Raw genomic sequence first — 22,349 nt, 5'->3', positions numbered from 1 at the left:
TTGCATGCAAATGGATGGAAGTAGAAAACACTACCCAGACCAAAAAATGTGAATATGGTATGTACTCACTCATTAGTGGATTCTAGCCACAAACAAAGGACATTCAGCCTGTAGTTTATGATCGTAGAGAAGCTAAGTAATAAGGTGCACCTAAAGAAAAACATATATAGATCCACCTGGAAATTGGACACAGACACCTGGCAAAAGTTGGGAGCATGGAGGCAGAGGGACTTAGAGGGAATGGAGGAGGGGGAGAGTGAGGGGAGAAGGGGAGAACTGGGGAGAGTTTGGGGGAGTGGGATGGTTGAGATGGAGGAAGGATGGATATGGGAGCATGGAAGGAGATATATTAATTGAAGGAGCCATTTTGGGGTTGGCAAGAGGTTTGGCTCTGGAAGGGTTCCCAGGAGTCCACAGGGATGACCCCATCTAGGACCCTGGGCAGTGGACGAGAGGGTGCCTGAACTGGCCTTGTCCTGTAGTCAGACTGATAACTATCTTGAATATCACCATAGAACCTTCTTCTGGCGATGGATGGAGACAGAGACACATATCGGAGCACTGGACTGAGCTCCCAAGGTCCAGCTGAAGAGTAGAAGGAGGGAGAATATGAGCAAGGAAGTCAGGACCACGAGGGGTTTGCCCAATGAAACAGTATACCTGAGTTAGTGGGAGCTCACCAACTCAGCTGGACTGGGAATGAAAGAACATGGGATCAAACTGGTCCCTCTGAATGTGGCTGACAGTTGGGGCTGACTGAGGAGCAAATGACAATGGCATTGGGATTTGTCTCTACTGCATGTACTGGTTTTTGGGATCCTAGTCTATTTGGATGCATACCTTTCTACTCCCGGATGTAGTGGGCAGGGACTTGAACTTCCCACAGGGCAAGGTGTCTTGCCCTCTCTTAGGACTGGAGGGTGTGGAGAGGGAGAGTATATGGGGGGAGGGGGAGGGAAGCTGGAGGAAGGGAAGAAATGGGAATTTTGATTGGTATTATTTTTAAAGTACTTAGAAAACAAGAAAAAAAAGAAGGATGCCATTCCCCCCATTATCTAGGGAGAATAGCATCCATGTCCTTTTTACACAATACTTTAAGGATGCTGACATCCTAGAGAAGGGTTCTTTAACTTCCTTTCAAGGAGTACATTGTATCGTTTTGATTTATATTTTCAATCTGTGTTTGATGCAGTTTTTAAACATGACTCTTTTATTTAAAAATTATTTTAAAGGTGAAGTTGTTTGCTTCCAGGGAAAGTGGATCATTCTGTTGTATAACTGAGTTAATTATTCAACTGCAACAATCAGCAAAAAGAAAAAAAAGGATTGAAATGTTAGGTCTGAAGGAGAAAGAAAGACAGTGAAATCATAAGTGAGTAGTTTAACAAAAATAAGGTACTGGCTATAACCACTTATAAATATAACTATATACATATATATTTCATTTTAAATATATAGTACAAAATTCAAAGTTGTGACATTTGTTTCTAGTTAAACAAAAATGAATCAGAATAAAATTCCCGACTTATTTTATCAGTGGTTTTATGAATGTTATCACTTTTACTATTGAATACAATTTTAAGTACATAACACATTAAAGGCATGTAGACAAATATTTTTCACCTTAAGTAGACTCTTTATTCAGAATTGAAATACCCATAAGCACTAACAAACAAATATGACTCATCTTTATTCGTAATCCAATACTGTTTGTTTTAGGGGACTTGTTCTAAACAGGAGTGTTTCTCTGATGTAGTTAGATTAATCAGGATGTTATTTTGTATAGCCTAGAGCAGCGGGTCTAGTAATTGGATAATTTGTCTTCCCCATCACTATAATAGTGGAAGGAATCAGTACACTAGCAATGAAGAAGTTTGTTTCTGCCTGAGCTCAGGGAAAATTTGACTACTTCTATCAGATTAACTTCCATTTGGAAATAAATTATTTCTGTAATCATCAACAGAACCCCAAATTCTGTTAGGCCTTCCTGAGGGGATATTACTGTGCTGAGAAGGACAGAGAGTGAATACGTGTGGGAAGACTGGAAAGATACTGGAAGAGATGATGTATGAGAGAGACTTGAGGAGCTTTGCCTTCATTTCTTGTCCAGGAAGATGCACAGTGAGCCCCATTCTTGCTGGGGCTGAGATATGCTGAGATACTGAACTAAATTATCACACAGGTATTGGCACAGCCTTGCTGCTGATAGGCCTTGAGGATCAGACATTACAGATGGAGGTCGCTTTCAGGATGATTGTACATGGAAAGGGATAGAAAATAGGGCTGTTCACACTGCTTTAAAAATCCATTTTGTTTCTATCTCAACAAAGGTCTGTGTCTAAGGGCAACACTCCAGCAAACTTAGATTTCTTCTCTGATGATAAATGTGCACAACTATGGGCTACTGCTTTGTGGTAAAAGCTATTTTCTATCCTTAATTCAAATGCATATTGTATCTTTTCTATGTACACAAACATGGACAGACACACATTCATAGACATATGTATATACGTATAGAATATAACTTAAAGAATTTAAATTACAGACCATTGTCTTTTTAACAGGTATTTTCAGCTTGTGTGTATTTAAAGAAAATAAAACCCTTAGCATTCCTAAATTTACAATTTTCCTTGGCGCAACCATTCAGACGAGGTGCTCCATCTTTTAAAATTGTGATACTTTTCTTCTTTACAGATGCAGGATTTTTACTCTTTTATGCTGTCTTATTTTACTGTGAGCAAAAACCTTCAGAATAATAATAATAATAATAATAATAAAAGTAAAAGGATTTTTGTTGTATTTTATTTTGCCTCCACTTTCATCAGCTTCTATTCACTAAAGAAATAAAGAAATTAAAAAAATAACAGTAACACGTATATGTTCTCTGTATCTCTGAGTCATATGGATCCCTGTCATTATATTCTCAATCTGAAGTGTTCCTGATAATTTATAATTTAGGATGATCAATGAAGTGCTTTCTGGTTGTCTTTAATCTCTCCTTTAGTTTCCTCTGGCACTGATAATTATTACTAATTAAAACACAAAGTCTGCTTCTCTATTGTAGCCACTTCCATTAGCATTTTCAGAAGCAGCTCATTAATATATAGAGAGTTGCGTTTCTACAGTTGCGTGTCTTCACAAAGAGGAAAAATGCATTCATCTCGAAAGACATATCATCCTGGACACTTCCTTTCTCAGACTTTCCAATTTTATATTTATGACTATTTAACTTATTTAACCATGAAATGTTAACATCATTAAAAATTCTTAAAACATCATTTCATGAGCACTTTCTGCAGTCTCTTCCTTCTGTCTGTGTTGGATATCTTTGAAGCATATTTTCAGACCTTATTATTGCAAATGTCTTTTTTTTGTGGATTTTCCATGAAAGATTTTTATCCCTCATCCAAAGGAGTGGTACTATTAAACTTTGATCAGTTTTGTACTTTTTTATGCAAAAGTTTCTCTTTTTGCTTTTGCCTCAAATTAGGTTACTTATTTCTTTATTACTATATTTTTAAAGGTTTGGGTAGCATCAGTAATCATCTCGTAATGAAAGCAATGTAAGTTTCTGTATTAATTAGCATCTGCTACCACATTAATAAGTACGTCTTACATGTGAATTTGCATTCCAACATCAGTTCTAGCAGATTTCAGAAAGAACTGTTTCTTTCATTTTCAAAATGCAAGATATAGATCAGTTGTAATTATTGTCCAGCCTTGCCCACTGGATTATAGGCGTTTAAGCCACACTTTTGAATATTCTCATTATCTTTTTTTTCACTTCTTTGGCATGAAGTTACAATCATCCTCCCAAACCCCATTTCTGCAATGGTATATAAAAATGCAAAAGACCAATTATTCCAGAATTCTACACCATAAAATGTCATTCACATACACTGCTGAGATAAAGATCTTTCAGGTAGTAGTTAGGCATGGCTTATTGTACAGCCAGAACTCTTTTAGATCCTTCACAGGTATTATCTTTAATCTTTTTTATTCTACAGGTTGGCATTAATCTCATCTTTGGGTTGCAGAATCTATTAACTTCGGATGCTCCGCAACTTGATGTAGCTAAAGCGTGAAAATTTGATGGGTTTTATTTCACTCGACAGTTGATCACAATCTCAAAAGTCTCTTCTAATAATGAATATATAATTTTGTGAATAAGAAACATCCAGAAACTAAAAAGTAGAAACTACAAGCAAAAACAATGGCAAAATAACACAGGAAACAATTTTAGAACATTGGAGTCCAAATGATATGGGAGGGACAAAATAGAAGAAATGTAATTTTCTTCGGAAGGATACAGTCAGTACTGTTGTTTTGAAAACTTTTAAAAAATAGATTTTGGAAATATGGTGCTATCAACTATGTGGGAAGAGCCTGCAGGGCAGCTCATGGGATGGCTAAATTAGATTCTAAAGCTGAAAGATGAAAATGCCAGCAACATTTGTACAACTTTGCTTTAAAAACCATCACCTCAATACACTTAATATCATTATTTTAAATAAAAGTTTTAAACCAAAAATAGACATTTTATTTACTTGTATAAATATGTTGGAACATATACTATGTTAATAAAAATATTTACTTTGGGCTCACAATATTTTCCTTTAGAAATAAAATACTTTTAAAAATCTCATCTGATAGTTTTCTTCTTAGATCTCATATAGCTCTGTACCTTGTACAGCTTCTCAATGTTCTATGTCAATGATACATGAGGAGCTGTGTGAGAAAAGGAAATAATGCACAAAAATTAAAACTGATAATTGCCTAATATGCACAAAATGACTTCAGAGCAGATTTTAACATTCCGTTTATACAATTCTGTGTAGGATAAGCATGAATACTCAATATTGTAGTCTAACACTTAAGTAAGAATACAAAGCCAGGGGATAATCAAGTCCAGGATGTCTACTACCCTCTCCTCTGATTTAAAGGGAAGAAAGAGATAAAGAAACAGCTCCTGATAAGGGGTAGCCTTGGGGAATGTGAAGAGCAAGGTGGCACATGGGGTGGTGGTGGTTCTATCTAGCAAGTGACTACTCACGTCAAATCAGGCAGATCCGTGTTTCAGCTCCCAAAGAGAAAGGTGGTGATGCAAATGAATTCACATATTTAGTAAGCATTAGAAAGGAGCTGATGCAATTTGCAATCTGTGAATTTGGTGATAAAATTTAGGTGTCTCTGAATAGAGCAGAATTTGTGAAAATTTTATTCCTTCCCATTCCTATAATGCTGAGAAATGCTTAACACTGTTTAGAGAAAAAATGATGTCGAGGCAGATTGTAGATATGAACAAAGGGAAGTTGATTTATGTCCTCCTTCACCTCACACCTAGGGCTTATTGTTTTAAGAAAATGCCTGAAGGAGTGAGTACAATACGTAACTATTTCTAATTATAAGAGCTATGGTTATGGAAATTGTTTCTGATGTACAAGTGAGGCTGAATTTCTGAATCTTCTAAGACAGATGAATAAATGAAAGGTCATACCTTGTATTGCAAGGGAGCTCTCAAAACCAATAACTACTAGATCTAGTTCCATGTCAGGAATATCATTACCCAAGGAACTAAAGGATAAGCGCACACAATAACTGTTTTGGCATATTTGTACACTGAGTGAAGATATATTACTGTGATTCATTTAATAAAAAACTGAATGGCAAATAGAAGCAGGAGGTATAGGTGGGACTTCCAGATACACAGAGGAAAGAGGAGATAATTCAGGTGTTCAGGGAATGATAGTAGACATGGAGAAGAAAAAGGAAGTGCAAGAAGGAAGAGAGGTAAAACCACATGGCAGAATGTAAATTAATATTAATGGGTTGATTTAAATTATAAGAGCTAGTTGAGGCAAGCCTAAGCTAAAGGCTAAGCTTCAATAATCAATAATGAATTTCCACATAAATACTTTTGAGCTAGAAGTTCAAATCTAGTCTGACAAGAAAGAGTGCTCCATGAGGTCTCCAAGATGGAGGATCAAATATCCAAATATGGGACCTGAGAAAGCTAAAAAGAGTTCTGGACAAAGAACCACATGTGGATTCCGAGTTCTGTAGTCTTTAAGGTATGCCAGTGTTTCATGGTGGTGTACAAAGCCACACCTCCTGGCTACTGATTGTGGGCTGGAGTCAGCTGCCAACACTGTGTACCAGCATCATGGACTAAGCTGAGCCATGTGGCAGCCAGCATGACAGTGTAAGGTTTGTCTTATAGTCATAGAGTGCTATAGGCACACAGTAAAGTGAACAGGACTGAAAAAGCATTTAAACAGATGTAGTAAAAAAAAAAGGGGGGGGGGTTGTAGATAGTCATAGAAAAAAAATGTTTGATAATAATAATAATAGTTTAAAAAATTTTAAAGATAGGCTAGGCTAAAGGAATATTAAAAATAATAAGCCACATAAAGATGCAAAATAAGCAGGGTCTGGATTCTGTGTGGTGTTTTGCTGACTTTTAATTTTTAAATGCTAGTGTACAATGACAATAGCTGCTGAGAGACATTAGGTTATAGAAACTGCTAAATTAAACCAATCTATTTTTTTTAATGTCTTAACTTCAGCATGGAAGTCAGAAAATATGTTACGTTGTTTAATAAGAAACAAAAAGTTTTGATTCTCTTCTAAATTAATGAAGATCAGATTTGATTGGGGAGACATTTTGAAAATCTTGGTAATAGACATGAAGAAAGAAACTAAGAAATACCAGAGGACAGATGCTGTATATGCTGATTTCTTGACAAAGGAACAACTCTGAAACTGTTTGAGACATGATAAATCTTGTTGACCCACAGAGTCCTTATGGCTTATAATTAAATCACATCCTTTCATATGGTATGGATAGAAGTTTGGTTATATGATGAAAGAAACATAAAGTTAATAAGTGACTTTTATTGACTCAAACATAAAACAAAAATCGTCTTTGACTGACTGCACATTTCATATATATTCATGCAAAACTTTGGACTCACCATGATAGGATCACTAATAGATTATTTTCTCTGAATTTTTCAGGTGTAAATGAACTTTACATTGTAAATGTAATTGTTACCTTATCATTGTTCTTATTGTAGTCAGACGCGTTATCCATTGCGCAACTGGTCCTCATTGTTCTTATTGTATGTAGTTTTACTGTGCTAGTGTTAAACTCTTTCCTTTTTATTTAGACAAATAATGGGAAATGTTGTGGGATCTTTGCATGCTGTTCAGAGCTATATTGATGTGACTGGTTTAATAAAGAGTTGAATGACCAATAGATAGGCAGGAGGTATAGGTGGGAATTCAGAACAGAAGGAGGAAGGAGAAGATAATTTAGGTGCATAGGATATGACAGGAGACATGGAGAGTAACAGGAGGTGCAATATGGAAAAGAGGTAATACCACATGGCAGAATATAGAATAATATAAATTGTTTAAGTTAGATTATAAGAGTTAGTTGAGACAAGACTAATCTTAAGACCAAGGTTTCATAATTAATAATAAGTTTCTATGTTGTTATTTGTGGGCTGGTGTTCCAAAGATAGTCCTACAAGAAAGCTTGCTACAATAACTGATGCTATCAGGCAAAAGGGCTACAACATGAAGAAACCTTTTCCTCCAAGCAAAGCCATATGCATAGTCCATAAAAGGTAAAATGGATCCTCAGATTTGGGGATAGGTTTTAAAGATGGAAAATAGAAGGACACATTTGATGTGGTGGTGTCAGAATCATTTTAGTTACACCAAAAGGAAACTTGATTTCAGGGATTTCTATGGCACCAGTATTTTTTTTTCATTACAGAATCTGTTCCACTTTGTGTGTTTTTATTTACCTTGCTGTCCCAGTCTAAAGGCTGAGTAATTTGTACATACCTTTTGTTGCATCTGAGACTTTGTGCATTAGTGAGCCTCATAAATCGCAACTGAATTAGAAAGACATAGTGGTTTTATTGTTGGAAAGCTCCTATAAGCAACTGGATGTAAAAGAATAAATTAAAAATAAAACTTTAAAAATGGCAAAGGGAAATGTGTTATTCTCTTAAAAGCAATTTTCTCTAAAATAAACAAACCTGTAGACTTGATGGTTGGCAATAGTTGTTTATTATCATTTAGTTTGCTATATAGAAAGTAGGTTGCTATAAAGAAATATCTTCAATAAAGATATTTCTGAATAAGTCATAATACAGACCCAATGACGTATCACATACATCATAAATCTGTACAAATATGCGTAGCTATTAAGATATGAACTATTCAGTTAACAATTTGAGGTAGGGCAGACCAAGGTATTTATATTTAATGCACATGACTTAGCCTCCCCATAAAACTCTGCTCCATGTTTCTCTGTTATCCTAACAACAAATTTAAGGTCTTGGAACATAAAGTAACCTTAATTTGTGTCAAGTAACTGACCAATATTCTGGATCATAATATGTCATTCTGATTTTCTGAGTGAGATAGTGAGTTCCATGATAGGCAAAAGCCTTTTAAGTGGGCTACTCTTTGGTTTAGGAATGACTAAGTGACAGATATAAAACAAAAAGGGAGACAGGGAACTGCAAAGAAGGTTGAAACCTTTTCTCCGAGATTCTGAGAATTGGAGAGAGGAGGGTTGACTCAACTTATCATATAGGGTTTCAAAGAATCTTCTCAAGGCATCATTTCTGTAACATCCCCTGCCTTTCCTGTTACTTCATGCTTCCTTAAAGTTATGTGCATTCTTTTCAATCAAATGGTATTAAAACAGAGTAGGAATAAAACTCAGGTCTTGGTTATCATTTAGTAACAGGCTTGGAAAGTATGGAAATTTATGAATTCATATGCTATCTTACATGTCTTCATTTGGAAGAATAAAACAATCAGGAAGGTAAATGAGATCAAAATTCACAAAAATAGACATGAGGTGGGAAGAAATAAAGAATATTTAGGAAAGATGTAGTGATTTTATAAGTGATATTTGTAACTTCTGGGGGGAATGGTACTTTGTAGACTGGAGAGTCTTTGAACAATTTTTCCTATTTACTACCTACCAGAAGTAGAGAAAGAGAAATTAATAACCACTTACAAATTTAATACTCTTTATATACAGAGTGTTCTAAATCTGTTCTTCCTAATGGGCATCAGGTTAATTTTGGGGTAGTACTGTGTCATGTGTTATTTACAATATTAAAAATATATTCCTTTTGAATATTCTTTAAGTGTATTTTGGCAATTTGAGATTCTTTTATTGGGAATTCTGTTTATAACTGTGTCCCAGTTCTACAATCAGATTTTTTTTTAGTATTTTGATGTCTAATTTCTTAAGTTCTTTATATATTTTGGAAATTAACCTTCCTTAAGGAGTTGGTGAAAATCTTTTCCCATTCTGTAGGCTGCTGCTTTATCTTATTGACAGTGTCCTTTGCCTTACAGAAGCTTTTCTGTTTCAGGAGGTCTCATTTATTGATTGTCAATCTCAATGTCTGTGCTACTCGTATGATATTCAGAAAGCTGTCTCATGTACCAGTGAAATTTTGTCTACTTCTTACTTTCTATTTATTTTATCAGGTTCAATGTAAATGGATTTATATTGAGGTCTTTGATATACTTGGACCTGAGTTTTGTGCAGGGTGACAGATATCAATATATTTGCATTTTTCTCATAGACACCTATATTTCTGTGTTTTTAAACCACCCAATTTGTATAACTAACCAAAAATCTCATGTGTTAACGTCAATGGATAAAAATATACAAGAATTTCCCACATTCATTGTGCTGCTATTTGCCAAGTTTGTTCCAATTCACACTCACTGGCAAAGCATGTCAAAAATTCGACTCAGTCTTATTCTTCAGAATAGCTTTTTCAATAAGTCAATTCACAGTTTAAATAATCTTCTTATTTTTAAGTCCTCAGGGTCAATAAAGAATGATTAAATATTTTTGCATTGTTAGCTAACTATTGTATGGATTTCATTCAGTCTCTATGAGAGCATTAATTTCTCACTGATAATATAATCCTTTTAGAGTTCTTAATAAGCTCATCAGACACATTATACAAAGAGATAGTTAACCCTATTAGAAAACCCTGCCAAGAGAGGACATACTATCTACTCACATCAACTTTCTCATATCCATGAATCCGGGAACACAGAAACCTTGTGTCATCTCTGATGTAAGTTTGTGAGGGTGTATGTGCGTGAGGTGTGTGTGTTTCTGTGTGATGTGTGTACGTGCATTCAGTTGTGCTTGTTTTGCTGTTTAAATGTGTAGACTCAAAACTTAATTTGCAGATGTCAGGTGCTACTTTCACTTTCAGCCATCTCAGTCTAACCTCAGCCTACCGCCGGCTCATTCCCAATACCACATAGCAACTTCAGTGAAAGACACTCAAGCGTGAGAAAATAAATTGATGTGATGTCGATGAGCTAATCCCTTGCCTGTACATAATTGGAAGTTTCCTTTGTGGAGAGGAAATCACACTGCAGCCAGGTGATTTCACACTTGTCATTTCCAAGTTAAAGTAGGTGACTGAATTCAGTATCTATCTAGAGTCTCACGTGGACTGTGATACAAAATTACATCTTTCCATATTTGAATGCCTGTCCCTCGACAAGTCTAGATGTTTCGGCATAGAATAGGAGCTCTAAGTAAACCTGCAGTCTATTCTCTAAGATTTCTTGATTGAAGCTTAAATTTGAATAAAAACCCCGTGCAAAACCTTTCAGTTGTTTACAAAACACCCCCTTTTATTTCTGAATCTAATGCTTAGATATAATCAAATTCAATTATTTTAAGCTTCTTTTTTTAACTTTGGCAAAGGTAAAAGGTACTTTTCAGGACCTACCTGAGCAGTAGTGGTTGAAAAAACAATGTATCATGGACAAGTAAAAGAAAGCCATTAACACCTTATAGGAAGAAAACCTTCAGAAATGAGTAACAGAAGGGGGATAATGGCTCAGCAGTAAGGAACACTTGTTTCTTCAAAAGACCCAAGTCACTCCCAGCATCCACATAACAGCTCACAACCAGTTTTAACTCCAGGATCAGAAGATCTGATAGCCTCTTTCAGGGTCTATGGACATTATTACATGCATGTTATACACAGACATGTGCAGTCAGAGCACACATACATTTAATATAATAATTACAATTATAATTATTATTACGATGAAGTGAGTAACTGTTGAAATTCTCAGATAAAATGGAGGCACTTAAAAGACACTTGACTGTAAGTTCTAGGTCATAGTATAAAAATAGTTTTCAGGTGTTATTAGCATAGCAGCACTAAGCTTCACTCAGTTATCTCAAAGGTCTAGTAAAGTCAGTAATTTAAATTAGGAAAACAAAGCCCTTCAAAAACAGATAAAAAAATGTTTATCTGCAGATTGGAGACTTTTTTTATTGCAGGTGGAACTGTATCATGACCTTCCCCAAATATATTTCATGAGAACTAATTTGTGTTAATTTGAAAATAATTACCAGGGTAAAATGACTTTGGAAAATGCCAAGTTGAACAGATTCAAATAAATGCTTTCAGATCAAGTGTTCTAGAATCTGTAATCAAAGATGTTTATGAAGAACATGTGACCTAACATTCTCTTCTGTGCAGTTAGGTACCCTGTGGACTTTCACAAAGTAGTAGATGCTTTTGACAAGTCCTTTCTTTCCTAAATATCATGCCAATGCTCTATAGAATTCAGTATGGGAAATGCTTTTCTGTCCATTTGAAATACCAATGGTTGCCTTGGAAACAAGGCATAATTTTGGCCATTTCTAATCAGATCATTTTTTAGTATTTTTGTTATGAAATATTTCTCTAAAACAACAAGGTAGTGCTCTTCCATTTCACATATTTGCTGTGTTTTTATAATTAGCAGTGAATTATAATTTTCTTAATGATCATTCTTTAAATCATTCTAAAAATCTATATATTTATTTTCTTGAACTTTGCCCATGGCTAAGAAATAACTCAAAAATTATAAACACTATGTGCTTTTTAGAACAAAAATACATACAACGAGAATAGTGTATATCTTAATATTTTAAATGATATTTATGATAGAATTTACAAATATGAAGTTATAATGTAAATTGAAGTTAAGTAGATTCTCTGATAGACAGATAAGCAGAAAGTCTTTGTGTAAATAATGAAAACAGTGAACTTTCAAGATGGCAAACTTTTTCACCATCTTGATCTGAGACAAAAGCATTTAGGCTTAAAACAAAGGCTTTCCCATCTCTTTCTCCCACCTGTAGCCTTGTTCTGTGAACCTAGAAAATCAAGGCCAGACCTGGAATCATTTTCCCCCAAATTATGGCCCATCAATTTCCCTGACTTCTTTCAAACTGGAAGAACCTAGGCTCTTGAACTCTTGAGCCCTGGGCATCCACTGTCCTCAATCTGCTTTTCTTTGCTGGATATTCTGTCTTTTGAATCTGAGATTTTTTTTTTTTTTTTGCTGCTGCTTCTTATTTTGCTCAGGAATTTCCCCTACTTTTAGTTCTTAGATCAAGACCATAGTTGCTAACAGTGTGTTATCAAAGAGTCCCATAATAATGTTTTCTTTGTGATAAAGAAGTAGCCTAGTGTAGCAAAATGTTCTGTGTTCAGCTGATAGTATCACATCAAAAAAAAAAAAAAAGCCCTCTTTGGCTTTATAATACTTAAACTTGATTGATTCTATCCACTAACTAATCAAATTATTGGTTTGTTTACTTTCAGACAAAATCTTGCTGAATTCTGCTGCAAAGAAGGTTGTTGTTCGTTGGGTACTCTCAATATTCTTGGGTTTTGATTATTTTTCCAGCTCACTTGCATATTCAAGCTAAAGGTGGAGAAGAAACTTATTTTTTTCAATCAAATAATTAATCATAGAGCATGATTAATAGCAAAACATTTCTTAGTGACTGTCTTATAGCTATGAAGAGATAATATGATCATTGATCTCATAGAAGAAAAACATTTAATTGGGGCTTGCATAGAGTTTCAGGGCATATTATCAATCATCATCACAGCAGGGAGCATGGAAACACATTGTGATGGAGCAGAGTCAGAAGAGACAGAAAGAGGAAAGCAGGACAGCAGGGGTGGGTGGGCTAAGTCCTTGCATTGTATATAGAAACTTTATAATCAAACCCCAGTGAAATAGGTCCTTCAACAAGACCACACCCATGTCATCAAGGTCACAGCTCAAATAGTTCTACTCCCTGGTGACTAAGCATTCACATATATGAGCCTAGGGGGGCAATTCTTATTCAAACTACCACAGTGGCCTTTCTGTACATAAGTACATTATAACTCCTCACAAAAGCATACATTATGTACATGGAATTTTTTCAGCAATAGGTGAGATTTTTGAAAAATACTGGTATGCCCTGTATGTCTTTTGCCATTGCATATAAGGAATAGATTTTCTATTACAACTTAATTCACAACCTGAGTTGAATACAGTTAACTTACAAAGTTTTATGCTTAACAGGCAATATATATGTATATATGCATATTCATGTTGTGTATAAATATATATGTATATATAAATATATATAGTTCTTTATATTTTGTTTTTACAAGTATTAATGGTTTACTAGGCATAAATACATAACACACTTTTACTATAAACGTATTTATTTCTCATATTTAGTATTTTGTTGTCACATTTTGATGAAATTATTCACCATAGTTGAGGATAACAAATTTCATAATGATTGCTACTTGTTTATTGTTTTGTTCTTTTTAAATAATTTCACTTTATTTTTCTTATAATTGTGTCAACATACCATCACATAGTTTACAACAAAGCTTTGACACATTAGTAGGATTAAAACTATTCTTGTGTTTTTAAAACTACTATCTACTATTTTCATCTTTGGAAAAGACCCAAGAGTCAAACAATGATGTCTGGAAGCAAGAGAAAATGTTCAGTGTGTAAGGTCAAGGATGGTAATTATCACGTTTGTAAAGACATTGGGATCCAGAGAGATAAAGATATGGGCTGCTCCAAGGATCAATAGGTTCAGAGACAGGTAGATAAGAAAGAAACTCAATTTTTGCAGTGATTTTAACTTTGTTTTCATGGATTTCATAACAAAACAATGTTGTAGATGTATAGTTTACCTCTTTTTTTTGATATACAGGAAAATATAGAAGCAATCAATAAAAACGAGAATTGGACATATGTCCATTGCTGCATTGTGCCTTACTCTGTTTCTTTACTGACCAAAACTATTGCTTCTCCTTATAAGAATCTGTTGATCATCTTAATCAAGAGCCATTAATTACATATTGGATAATATAAAGATATTTTATAACATTTTAAGGAAATGTTTACCTGAGTTAAAATATGTCACTTTTCCATGCAATGACAATGGTAAAAATGATGTCTTTTTGGTACTCTGCTAAGCATATTCAAAATGAAATAGCTGTTACTTGAGTATCATTTACAGTATTGCTTCAAGGTACTTTTCATGTGATTTTTAGCATGTTTAATTTAGAAAAAAATCAAGGTAATATTCCTAGTTTCTGTTCTGCTTCTCTCATAAGACACCCTAACAAAAGCAACTTATAGAAGGAAGAGTTTATTTGAGGCTTTGTGTTTCAGAGAATTAGTATCCATTACCACCATGGTGGGGAGCAAGGCAGCAGGCCGGCAGATAGTAATGATGGCATAACTGTAAATCAGAGAGAATCATAGGGAAAGGCAGGAGTTTTGAAACCTCCAAGCCAATACCAGTGGCTTATTTCCTCAAACATACTCAGGTCTCCTAATCCTTACCACTAAATGGGGACTAAGTATTCAAATATGTGGAATATATTGGAAGGCATTCTTATTTAAACTGATATATTAACCATATAATAAAATAATATTGTTCTGATTTGAAAGTATAAATAACCTCTATCAAATAAAGCGCTGTCTTTAAATTGAAATTTAAATCTTTCAATATTCGTTAAGACATCTTATTTATTCTTATTGTAAACAAATGTCTTTTGAACATTATTTCACTAAATAAAATTAGATAATTTAATCATCTTTTTTTCTGTAAGGTGATATACTTGATATAGCTTTAATATACAGCTTAAACTCTGCAATAAATTGTAAAGCAATAATGTCCCTTGGTAACACATAGCCATTCACAAGAAAATCCACAGATTCAAGTAACTTAGGTCTTCTGCGTATATGTTACAGTTATGTAACTTGGTCGTCTTGTGGGACTCTTAGCACTGAGAACAGAGCTCGAATTCTGTTGCTCCCTTTTGGGGCCCTATTCCTTAGCCTAGGTTACTTCACCAAGCTTAGCACAAAAAGAGGTGCTAAGTATTACTGCAACTTGATGTGCCATGTTTTGTTGATATCCTTGATAGGAAAAGTGGGTTGGGGGAGGGGTAGAAGGTAGGAGGGAAGGAGGGAATGGGAGAAGAGATCAGTGGGGCAACAATAATCAGGATATAAAATAAATAAATAACATACAAAATGAAAACGAGCAAAGCATTAGCAAACAAATAAACAAATTGTCAAAGAATTTTTTCATGAAATGAGAACCTGTGAAGTGCAGATTTTCATCATTTATCATGAAGAGTTCAATGCAGCTGTAATTGCTTTAAAATGATGATCATGTGCCATTTGCTTTCTTCATGTACTCCTAGTACTCATTTCAGTAGCTACTACACTTTGGATTTCATGTGTGATTCTCTGGATATCAAGATGGAAATAAGTATTACCATATAAGGGAAACTAGTATTATGATAACGTACCTCATGACATCACTAAATATTTTAATAGCATACCAATCTCAAATTTAATGTAGGCCATTCTTCTGAGAACACAATATTAATATAAGGCAGTGGGTTAACAGAAGTCAGTATTTCAATATACAGCGATGATGGATTTATTTTAATGTTCAAAATTCAAATAATAATTATCAAATATGTACAGTTATAATGATTAAACAGCATTTTTGTTAATATTAGAGCTAAATACATCTTAGATGTGAGCATGTTTGATCAAAGAATTGATACTTAAATTTATATTGTCATATATTAAATCTTACAACATTATTCACCTTAAGAAAATAATCCTTAAATTATATAGCCTTATTGTGAATGAAACAAAATTATTAGGCTGGTGTCATTGTGGTAGTTGATGTTACATACAATATTATACAATTTATTAAGAAATATATATTGTGATAGAGTAATATAGTTTTCTTCTTAAGTGCGTGAAGCCGTAATGTGAGAGCTAAAGAAAAACAGTTATAGCCCAGGAAAAGCCTCTATGGTCTTCTTTCTTCACTGTATATTTGCTATTTATATTTCTATGCAGGCAAACAGATATTTTCTGTCTATCTTCCCATCTATCTTCCTACCTATCTTCCTATCTATCTATCTATCTATCTATCTATCTATCTATCTATCTATCTATCTATCTACCATCTACCTATCTTCCTTTCTTTTTTGTTTTCTCTCTCCCTCTATTTCTCTTTCCTCCCTGTCTTTCTTTCTTTCTTTCTTTCTTTCTTTCTTTCTTTCTTTCTTTCTTTCTTTCTTTCTTCCTTCCTTCCTTCCTTCCTTCCTTCCTTCCTTCCTTCCTTCCTTCTATTCTATCATCTATCTCTCATATCTGTCTACTGTCTATATCTATCATATCTATTTCTGTGCAATAAGCTTTACTAAATAGATATATTGTTTAAAAATATAGCCTGTTTAAATAAAGTAGTTTCTATTTTAATAAAGTAGAAAGATATTGACTGAATGAGAAAGGAAATATAGAGGCCCGGGAATTCAGCTCAGCGCAAGAGCTCTTGGCTATCATCCATTATGCACTATGTTTTATCCAAGAATCTCAATTCCCAAAGGAAAAAAAAATGCTGAGATGTGACAGATGGGCAGAAGAAACATTCAAAGACGAGGAAAAACTTGCACCTGTACAGAATTTATGATAAGATTCTAAACACAAAATATTAAAAATGCCATATAAAATAGTAAAGGCTTCCTCAATTTCATTTCTTTAAACACTTCAAGATGTTTGATGCAGTTGCTTTAGAAGAATAATAATGTAGCTTTATTTTATTGACATTTTTCTTTGCCAAAGAAACCTTTCCTTGTTACTAACAACTTAAAAGATTAGACTTATAACCGAAAACCGGATTGCATAGAAGTTAAGGCGGAATGATACACTATGAAAAAATCTTTACAAGGTACTGCATTTTCTTTCCTTTTTAGGATTTACAAATTGTAAAAATGCCTGTATAACAAAATCTTTTAGAGAATCTGCTGAACTAGTGGATCCCCTTTCTTGTAATACAGACCTTGCCTAAAATCATTTTTGTAATTGAAAATGTATTGATTGCAAGCCATGTTTTGTTATTAACAGAGAAAAAAATTCCTGGCAAACTTAAATGAAAGCAGTGAAAAGTAGAAATTTTCTAAACAGAGCAATATAAATTCCTGCAAGAGTTACCAGTACAATAATAAGTACCTGGCTGAAATTTGGCTTACAGTATGATTTGGATAATAAAATTTCAACAGTCTAAAATCAGTAAACACACCTGCTTTTAGTCTTAAACATGTATGGTTAAAAGAATGTATATAGGGAAATTTGTTTCATATGAGGAAGAATTGTTGAAAAAGGTGTTTCCATGTAATGAACATTTGCAACAACTTCTGAAAAACTTGGGATGATTAAAGGACATAAGCAAAGTCTAAAGAATGGGCAAGAGATTGACTTTACAGGGATAATGGAAGTCATGATGTTTTGTAGTCACCCACTTAGTAAGATAAACACTGCACAGATGTTATTATTTCAACTTTCTAAAAGAATAATGATATGGAAAACACATAATTATCCCATTGAAACAACAAGTCATGCAAGAAACCAACCGTGAAACCTTCCATTTCCAGGGACACTTGTAAAAAGCTGCGTTTATATAGTACCCATTGTCTATTCAGGATTCACCAAAATGTGTCTGTGATTATCTTGTCAATTCAAAATATATTGGATCCACTTTCATATCTTTTAAATTTTTGTTTATTCTTCTGTCATACAATTCATCTCCAGCACAGGCTCACTTCCCTATATTTCTCCAAGTTTCAGTCAGCTCCTCCTCTCTACTCTCCTTGCATCCCCTCACCTCCTCCCACTCCTCTCTCTCAGATGAAAAGAGCAGACTTGACAGAAATATCGTACAGGATACAAGACACAATAAGACCAGATACAAACCCTCACATCCCAGTAGGAGGGAAAGGGTTCCAAGAGCAGGCATAAGAGTCAAAGACAGCCCACACCAGCTGTCAGAAGTTATCCCCAAACACTAAGCCAACAACTACAATATGTTGGCAGAGAACCTAGTACAAAACCATGCATGCTCTAGCATTATCTCTTCAGTCCCTGTCAGCACCCACGAACCCTGTTTAGTTGCTTCTACAACCTAAGTTCTCCTCATCTCCCTGATCCCTTCTATTTTGTGCTTAGATTTTCTTTTTTTATGTATAAACCTTTCTGGTAATTTATTTGTGTCCTTGCTTTTTAAGTACATTTGTTTTCATATTTGTTTTGTTTTCTGTTTTTTTTTTAATTTATTTATTTATTAAAAATTTCTACCTCCTCCCATTTCCCTCCTATTCCCCCCACTCCCTCTCTCCCCTCCCTCTCCAGTCCTAAGAGAAGTCAGGGTGCCCTGCCTTGTGGGAAGTCCAAGGCCTTCCCTGCTCCATCCAGGTCTAGGAAGGTAAGGATCCAAACAGACTAAACTCCCAAAAAGTCAGTACAGGCAGTAGAATCAAACCCCAGTGCCAATATCATTGGCTTCTCAGTCAGCCCTCAATGTCAGCCACATTCAGGGATTCTGGTCTGATCACATGCTCGTTCAGACTCAGTCCAGCTGGCCTTGCTGAGCTCCCATTAGATCAGTCCCACCGTCTCCTTGGGTGGACGCACCTCTCGCGGTCCTTACTTCCTTGCTCATGTTCTATACTCTCTGAATTAAACAGTTAAAAATTATCTCAAGCAAAGTAATGTCAGTTACAATCAACAATCTCAGTAAACCAAATGATAGATATTTTACTGGTTTGCAAAAAAAAAAAAAAAAAAAAATTAGCCTTGCTGATCTTCATACCTATCATGCAAATTAAGAGTCAGCATTTACTTTGACTGACTTAGCACTTATAAAGTCTCCTAAAAACTTTTAACATATCCAACAATTATTTTTATTCCTTGGTCTTCCATCTATCTGTCTAATCCAGTTGGGGAATTTCTCTGTTCTTTCTGTATAGAAAATCTTACCAGATTTAAGTAATGACATTTATTTTACCTCTGTCCAATAGTTACCCATTGTGTTTATTTAGCTTGTTTTAGTGATCTTCAGACTTCAGGGACACAGTAATGGCAAGCATGTGTTTCATTAATTTCTTTCCTGTTAAATTCAGATTAAAGTGTTGTAAAAAACGGAGTTCAACTTAAAAATAAGTAGAATCCTCATGTTTCTTCCTTTACCTAGGCTTTTAACCAATTCAAAATCATTAGGCTTACAGTTGGTGCTTCTTTTATGAATTAAAAATTTGACTTCAATAATATTTTATTGTTATTAATCTCTTAAGGTTTAAAATGTTTAATTAATTTTTATAACACTTGATCATGCCCAGAGGGCTGTGAAGAATTTTAATTAATTTTTAAAATATAAAATAAGTATGGCTAGGGATGTAGCTCAGGTAGTAGAGTGTTTGCATACCATGGGCAAGGACCTTTGGAATATTTATAGCATTACAGGCAGGTGTGGATTCCAGAAATTTGTTGACGGGGTACAAAGATATAGAGTTCAAGGTCATCCTCAGCTATAGATAGTACTAAACTAGTGTGGGTTATATAAACCTTATGAATAACCCCGTAACTAAATTCAATAAAATAAGATAGAACATAATATAGTAGAACATAATATAATGAACATTTTAAAAGTTGACATTTTTCCATACGTTTAAAAAAACTTTAGTTTATTAGAATACCCTAAGTATAAAAATACTTGTCTAAACTACAGACAATATTGAGCTTATTGTTCAGTCCTTGGATATATATATAAAACAATACAAATTTACATTATTACTGTATTGAAAATTAATATTTAAATTTTTGTATAAAGTATAAACTTTGGTAAATGTGTATAATAATACCTTTATGTTATCAAAATCTATTGAAAGTTCTCCTAATTTCTTTTCCTTTTGCTGTGATAAAGTACTCGACATACGCCACTTAAGAGAAAGTGCGTATTTGGCTCACTGTTTTAGGAACAATCCATCATTGGCATCAAGGCCATAGGAGCCTGAAACAACTGAGTGAATTGTACCCACAGGAAGATGAAACACAAGAATGCATGCCCAGATTAGACTATATTCTTAGTCCTGTGCAATCACGGATTTCCTACCTGAGTTATGATGGTACTTGCAATGGATAAGTCTTTCCAACTTAATCATAACACTCAGAAATAATTCTCTAAGACATTTCTAGAGGTTCAACTCCAAGGTAGTTTTAAATTCTGTCAGCTTAATAATTAGCACTCATCATCAGATGACAAACCACATTCTCAAGTTCCGCAGTTAGCAATGTCCTTATTTTAAAACATTTATTCAGTGTAGAATTTTTGTTTGGGATTTTCAGCATAATTAATACTGCAGTATAATGAAGCACTTAATTGATCGCATCTCCTTTATTTGTCAGATAAAGTTTTGAACCTGAACTTTTCTGTAACAAACACATGCATTAAATGAATGAGTAATAAATATTAGTCTGTGAGACCTTTCATGACAAAAGTCAGGCCTAAATATTAAGAGGAAGAAGTATGTTCCCAATTTTGAATATACTTCATATGAATTTGAAAAAAAAATCTTAATTTTGATAGAACACACATTGTCCTTAGAACTTTAAGATTTGATTAGAAGTTTCATTGGCTTTATTTTTACAATTCTTGGGAAATTGATGTAAAATGTTATATTCCATAGGGACGAATGATATTTTATCTGCTACATTATTATATATAATTACTAATCCTGAATTGTTTCATTATAGGCTTTTTAGTCATTACTGATTTTTATCATATTTGATTCTATAGAGTGCTTTTTCAAATACTTTTCAAACTGTGGCTACATTAATTAATATTTTAAAGTCATTAGTGGCTCCAAAGGCAAAAATACATGGGCTGCATTTGATCTGTAGTAATGAATGCATGTTTCTCTTGTTACTGACAATTATCTTTCCTGATTGAAAAATAATGATAATATAATGCTCAAAATCTAGCAATTAATGATTCAATATATTGCAAGACAAGCTATGCACACAATTAAAGAAATTATGAATTAGTGTGTTTAAATGATTTTTAAAAATCAGTTGTTAGTAGTAAGTGCCTTAGTTGATTTTATTTGCATATCATTTCCTTTCCAAATCAAACTTATTAGACTCGGTATGAAAATATAAGAGAGTTCATTCCTCTTGCACAAGTTTAATATCTAGTAGAAGGAAATTACAGAGGTGAACACTAATAAGAAGAACCTTTACTGTTGCTGATCGAATCACAATCTCACCTTAGTTTAGTACTGGAACTGTTTCTTTCTCTTGCATAGTTTGACAATCAGAAGCTTTCTGTTCCTGCCAAATCCAACTTGCCCCAGTCTTGGGGACTCCTTTGTCAAGTGAGCTCTCAGTGGCAGGGACACATTCTTCTCTCACTCTCTAGATGCTGACATTTGTCCTTCTTATATTAATTCTATGAAGTTTGAAGACAGATGCATACATAGACTTCTGAGCTCACTCGTAATTTCAGAGTTACTTCTGGATCATTGGTGAGTTTTGAAAAAGAAAGCAATGTAAAAGTCTGGCATTACAATCACCATCACAACATTAATAACCAAACTCATAATGCACCAGAACTTTTTGAAGCATTTTTCAATTATCCATAGTTGTGATATTCTGTCTGTATGTCATGACTTACATTACTAGAACTGACCAGTAAAAAATAAAATGTGTATGGAAAAAATAATAATGTTTATTCATTATTTCCTATTAAATATCTAACTTCATACTGATGTTTTCTCATAAGCTTACTTACATCCCCTTGTTAACTATAGGAGAAACAACATCGAAAACTGCAAAAATCTCTTCTTATTTGCTTTACTCAAAAACTTTCTTAAGTTCCTTTCCTCTTTGCAATTAGGGTTGAACACACAGACACACACACACATAGAGTCCCACACACCCACATCCTTTTCAACATAAGCTGTCATCAGTGTTTTTGAACTTAGTCACTATGACAAGTGTAAGATGGTATCTCAGATCATTTGCATTTGTATTTCCTTGATGACAGAGAATGTTGAGCAATTCTTTAAGTATTTTTTGATCATTTGAGGTTCTTT

Source organism: Chionomys nivalis, chromosome 20 (assembly GCF_950005125.1).
Source record: "Chionomys nivalis chromosome 20, mChiNiv1.1, whole genome shotgun sequence".
NCBI classification, from domain to species: Eukaryota; Metazoa; Chordata; class Mammalia; order Rodentia; family Cricetidae; genus Chionomys; species Chionomys nivalis.
Note: the sequence above shows the minus strand (reverse complement) of the source record.